Below are 6,609 nucleotides of genomic sequence, written 5' to 3' on the forward strand. Positions count from 1 at the left end.
TTCTACTAGATTAGAGAACTTGCCAATTGGATATTAAGATGCTTGAACCAGGGCAACAGGCCTGTGTCCTCATCCCAGATGGCACATTTGATAAAAAAGATTTCACAGCCAGTGGTGATTTCCATTAATTCTGCCTTTCCTGTCTCTCCTCCATGCTTTGTTGCCTGAGTGGACATTCATTTACAAATGGCCCACCTCACATGTCATCTTAAATATCATTACAAAACATGAAAAGCTCTCTTTACTCTTTGAACAGCTACAGGAGAAAACAGAGGGGTTGTTTCACAATGTCCGTCCGCTCACGTCATGTAGGGCTTACTTAAAAGTCTGATAGTGCAGGCACCTGTATCTTAAGGTCCTTGCTTTCATACCCTCTGCTTCTAGGACTCCGGGATTCTGAGCCATTGTGCTTTTGTGTGTGCTCCCAAGAATTGGAGGCATGGGACAAGAATGCTTGAGATTAAAAACTAAGGAGGCTCTCCTCGTCTCCACTCTCCCTACCTTGAGTCCAGTATAACTTGCTTTCCTATCTGTTGCCGCATTTTTCAGACCTGAAATAGTTTTCACTCAGCAGTTGATATATTAAGGCATTGATAGCTCCTGAAAGATGTGGAAAGGGTAGCTTATTTGGGCATCCAAATGCTAGTTTCTTTTCCAGACTCTCTTAGAACTCGGAGGACACTCTCATGGACCACACAGCATCAACCTGTCAAGAAGTGAGCTTTGGTAACTTATTTAAAAAAATAAATAAATCCCTATGCAACATTCTGAATATTTGATTTATACATGTTACATGAAAACATGGTCTTGGTTCTTTTGCAAAGCATGGACAAGAATGTGAAATCTAGTAGGAAAGTATTACCTATAGCACCTGTCCTTATCTCCCAAACCACCCCATCCCCCCACCCCACCACCAAGATAGCCACATTAGTCCCTCAAAAGCAATGTGTTTCCCTTTTAAAGATTGTTCCCCAACCTTCCTTCCTTCCTTCCTTCCTTCCTTCCTTCCTTCCTTCCTTCCTTCCTTCCTTCCTTCCTTCCTTCCTCCCTCCCTCTCTCCCTCCCTCCCTCCCTCTCTCCCTCCCTCCCTTCCTTAGAATTCAACAGAAATATCTTACAGTCATTTTCTACTAGATTGGAGATCCTGCAAATTTGATATTAAGATGTGTGAACAGGGCAAAGGCCTGTGTCCTTATCCCAGGTCGCATATTTGACAAAAAAGATTTCACAGCCTGTGGTGATTTTCAGACTCTCTTAGAACTTGGAGGGCACTCTCGTGGACACTTAGAACATGAAGGCACTTTCCTCAACTTGTCTTCTCTTGTCCCGTACTGAGGTACGCATGCCAATGCCACTTCCTTCCATCTGTCTGCCCAGTTCTCCCTTTGATACAGCCTTCTATCAACCCTCTCTAATAGAATTACATAAGTCATTTTTCCACATAATTCTTTGAAAATGTTTTCATTTGATAGATCAGTAATTAAATTGAAAAGATAAGTCATATAAATGGTTTTATTTTCAAGATGTGAAGGGTGGAAAAATAGGGGCATTACAGGTTGAGAGCACTGGATCTCATGATTTACCAAATCTCTAATCAGCCGTGGGATATAACTGGGGTGCACCAAGCAAGGCATCTTGTTGGCATGGTGCTTTTATTAATCATACTATTCGCCTTTTCCTGTCTCCCTCTCTAAAAGCTAGAAAAGCCAAATACTTACTCAGCCTCTCTTGTAGATAGGGGTAGCCTCTAACCCACTTCTAGTCATTAATATATAAAGTCTGCTACAGGATTCTAAGAGAGGTATTGGTCTCCCTGTTAAGAGAGAAGTGCAGGAGGAAAACAGGATCTGTCCACACTGCTTCCTACTTAGGAAGGTGGTTGTGTGAGGACATGATGGTGGGAGCTGCCGCCCCCCCTCCTGCAGCAAGGAGAAGGCCAAGGGAATTGCAGAGATGCTGACAGAGGGCTTGATATCATTCTGTTGCTGAAGTAGTCATCCACCTCTATTTATTGAATCCTTATTGGTACCAGGCACTGTACTAGTGCTGGGGATTGATATGTCCCTGCTTACAGGGAGCTTATATTTTAGTAGAAGGAAAGATAGCCAATAATAGAGTTAAGAACCATGGTACAAACTAAGAAGGATAAGGGATCTGGAGAGCGATAGGGGTGACATTTTATATAGGCTGATAGAGAAAGGTATATCTGATAAAGTGACATCTGAGAGAGCTGAAAGGAGTGTGGGAGCAAGTCATGCAGATGTTTCGGGGGTAGACAGTGGGAAGGAGTGCTCCAGGAAGAGGGAACAGCATATGCAAAGGCCCTGAGGGAAAACATGTTCAGCATGTTCAAGGAGCTGCAGGAAGAACTGCGTGAGCAGCAGGGGAAACTGAAGGGAATGGAGGCAAGAGAGATCACAGGTATCAGATCATTTAGAGGCTTAAAAGCTGTGGGAAGCATTTTAGATTTCATTCTGAAGGACACAAGAGACCGTTGGAGGAATTTGAGTAGGGGAGCAAGGCAATACATAAATTTTACCTTTTTGGTACTTCAAAAAGCCTTTCTGGCTGTTGGATATAGAAAATGTTGAGGGAGAGCAAGGGAAGAAACAGGAGACAAGTTTTAAAAAAACACACTAGGGAGATGACGGTGGTTGGCCATAGGTGGAAGTGATGGCGGTAGAGAAAAAGGCTAGGTTCTAGATATATTTTAAAGGTCATACCACCAGGATTTGCTGATGGGTTTGATACTTGGTATCAGACTTCTTATATACACTTCTTGTTTAGTCCACCATTAATGTGGCATTCTCTTACTTGCAGCTGAAAGTATTCTTGATACAGATGGGAGCAAAACTATTCTTTCTTCATATATTCTTTTCTTTCCAGTTTTATGAGTTCTAACTGAATCATTAGTCTTGAGTCATTATAGAGTTTTTCTATAATTATTAAACTCCATTGAAATATAATAAAGAAAATTGAGACACAGATGGCATAAATGATTCGATAGAAGTCACACAGCCGATAATGAGCATTGAGATTACAATTCAGAATTTGGATTGCAATAATAATACAAGATGCTAACACAAAATAGCTTCAGCTGTTTTCACATGACTGGGCGGTGGCTGAGCCAGTTTCAACGTAGGGCGGCACTCTCTTCCCAGGTGCTTAGCAGACTTTGTCTGGCATGGAGGGGGCTTTTCCTGGTAAACTCTGGGTCCTGCATGGACAGAGGTCACTGGCTTTCACGGCGGGCGGGGGTGGGGGGAGCGGGCACATGGCCGCATCGCCTCTCTAAAGCAAAGCCAAAGGAGAAGAGCTTGGGTTTGCTTACTGGGATTCTGCCATGGAGAATCACATGGGAGAAAAGGAGAAAAACCCGGCTCAGAAAGAGAAGGATAACTTAAAGCCTTCTTTTAAGGGGAAGCAATCAGGGCTCCTTCTTCTTGGGTCAATCACAAGACTGAGTGAGTCCAGCTTACACTAAACGATAAAAACAGACCCCTTGTGAGGGCTCGGGAGACTTTCACTAGAGCAGTGCTGGCCAAGGAGAGGCATAATGCCAGCCACATATATAATTTTAAATATTTTAATAAGCACATTAAAAACGTAAAAGAAGCAGATGAAATTAAAGTCATATTTTATTTCACTGACTATGTGCAACTGTTATCTTTTCAACGTGTGACACAAGCCACGTTTCAGGTGCTCGGTAGCCACCTGTGGTGAGCGGCTGTCATCTCGGACAGCGCATCTTCAGAGAACCACATGTGAAAAAATTCTTAAGAAGAAAATTTCTATGAAGAAAGAACACAAAAGATTTTAAACAATTCATTGTATTTTACCGGTTTCAAGGTATTTTAACTCAAATACAAACCGTTCCTAATCATTAAAATCCAGAATAATATTTGAGACTATGAAAAGGCTATCAAAGATTCAGCAGTGGAAGGGAAAATGGGGGTAATACCCATCAAAACTGATATAAGGACTAAATGAGATAAAATATATATTTTACAAAATACAGCATTGTGTGAATATGCCTCTCTGACTAGCATTACTTCTTTATCTTATTGGGATATTGGTTCTTGGCTATATAAACACTTCAGATAACTGTAGATGATTCTTTCCCTCCAGTATTACTGTGCTCTGTGTTTTTTAAAGCCATTATACATTAGGAAACACTGACCAGGAATACTTTTGAAACTGGTGGTATTCTCTCCAAACATTCAAGGAATATATGCATTGGCACACATGGAAAATGGAGAGTTTTCAAATGGAGCAGCGAGTGGAGGGGGAGAGATAAACACTGCTGATTTCTCAAGCCTTTCAGAAAAAAAGAATCTCTTTTCTGGGAAATATAAGTACGTGTAAATATATACACGTGTGTTGTTTTTTTTATCCCTCCTTAATTTCTGAGATTTCTGAATTTCTCTGTAAGTACAGTTAGCAGGGAAAACATCCAGGCCTGTGACAAGCAGCTCCCAGCAACCTAACAGCCTTCAGAGCACAGTAACGCACCGATTACCACCCAGCCCTTCAATAAATACTATAGGCCACATGTGTGTGCACTTACAGAACTTCACTGGTTTCCATGGATACGGGAATTTTAGTGCTAAGGCACATTTACTATAGCTCTTCTTGTCACCAAGAGTCCTGTAAACACTTGTGTTTTAAGATTTTGAGCAGAAATTTAGCATTTTACAGAGGACCAAGTCAGAACTGGTTTCCAAATGCATTTTATAATTTCCCCTTAGGGCAAAGTCCCTGAAACCATTTATATTTGTGGCCTCTTTTTAGGGATGTGCTTTTATTTATTGGACTAATAAAAGAAAATAAAGGTTTAACTATATTGTCAGTGTCACATTTAAGTGACAGTTATTTGTGCTATGTAAATGTTACAATGAATAAATACAACAACTTACTGGGAATTTAAAACAAAAGAGGTAAATATGGTAGGCAGGAATAGGAACATTCTGTATCTATTTAGTCATTTCTCTTCCTGAATATGGTGAAATGTGTCATTTCTAAGGATACCCTTATGTTGTACCTATCGACCAATCATAGTTTGAATTTATTCTGTCTTTAAAAAAATATTTAGTAAATTTGTTCAGGTGACATTAGCTAATAAAATTATATAGGTTTCAACTGTACAATATTACAATACAGCTTCTATATATTGCATTGTGTGAATTTATTACTTCTTATACATATTATACCCTTTGTATTTTTAAAAGACCTTTTTACAAATCTGTGAAAATGGCAGGCTATTTTATTATTTTTCCCATTTCATACATGTCCCATGTCACAAAGCTAGCAAGTGGCATGGGATTAGAACCCAAGACTCCTGACTCACTGTCCATGGCTTCTCCATTGTCTTTTCCCTGGACAGAATGCAGGCAACTTCTTCTAAGAAGGCATACTCATTTTCTTCCTTCCTTGTCAAGTACTGATAGGTCTTCTGTGCCTCTGACCTGGGCTGCATTAAATCATCCTTTTCTCCATCTGTCCCCATTGACTGCCCCAGAGACTTGGCTCAGCCTAACTTACCAGGCTTAGTAATTCCAAGTGCACATAGCCATTGGGAAGCAGCAGTCACAGCGATATCACATAGCCTGGATGCACGCTACACGAGGACTTTGTAGGGAAACAGGTTTCTAGTTCCAATCATATTGATCAAGAATGTACAATGCTGATTGAATGGAAGACTCAAGCAATTTGTACAAATATCCAATCTGTGCAGACATGTTGCCTGGATAGTGCAGTCAAGAAAAAAGCTTTTATTTTAACAGCATAGATATTGGGAGGGTGGGGTTGGAACTATTTGAATGATTGTCCCAAATCTCACTTCTTATGCTCATGCAGCCAACAACCTCTGAATTACCTCAGCAAATATCTCTGTTAAAGCCACCAGATCTTTACAATACTATTTTATTTTATTTTATTTTATTTTATTTTATTTTAATTTTTTGAACTTGTTCTCATTCACCTTGAAGGTGTAGGTCTTTTGTTTTTGTGGGGTTTTTTTGTTTTTGTTTGTTTGTTTGTTTGTTTGTTTTTGTCTAAAAGGAAGACTTTGCTTTTACTGTCTGACAAAAGAGGGAGTTTGAGGAGAGGAGCTCTTGACTAAGAGGCCTGCTCTGGGTCCTACCCCATAGACCCTGAGGTGAGGAGCTCCATGGCTCAGGACTCAGAGCTGCCAGGACCTGAATATGAGTTTCTTGTGAAGCTTAAATGAAATAAAGGATATGAAAATACTTTGCTAATTGTAAAATGAGCATCCTAAAATAGGGTGTTTGGTGTGTGTGTGTGTGTGTGTGTGTGTGTGTGTGTGTTTGTTTTTTTGTTTTTGAGAACTCTCTAATATTACACAATGCCAATTGGTTTTAGTCTCCAGGTGCTAAAAAGGCAAATAATGACTCTTGTTACCTCACAGTGCTTTTACTGGTATGTGGACTTTACTTATTCAACAACAAACGTGACTAAATCATCTCTTTTATGGTTATTTAATGTTCCAACCTATCACCCCAACTAGGCAGAGTGCCACCCAGGTGGTGCTTCCTTTAATGTAAGAGCCAAAATAGCAGGAACTGGTTATTTGATTGTAATCTAACATCT

This window comes from Cnephaeus nilssonii (assembly GCF_951640355.1).
Source record: "Cnephaeus nilssonii genome assembly, chromosome: 3".
NCBI classification, from domain to species: Eukaryota; Metazoa; Chordata; class Mammalia; order Chiroptera; family Vespertilionidae; genus Cnephaeus; species Cnephaeus nilssonii.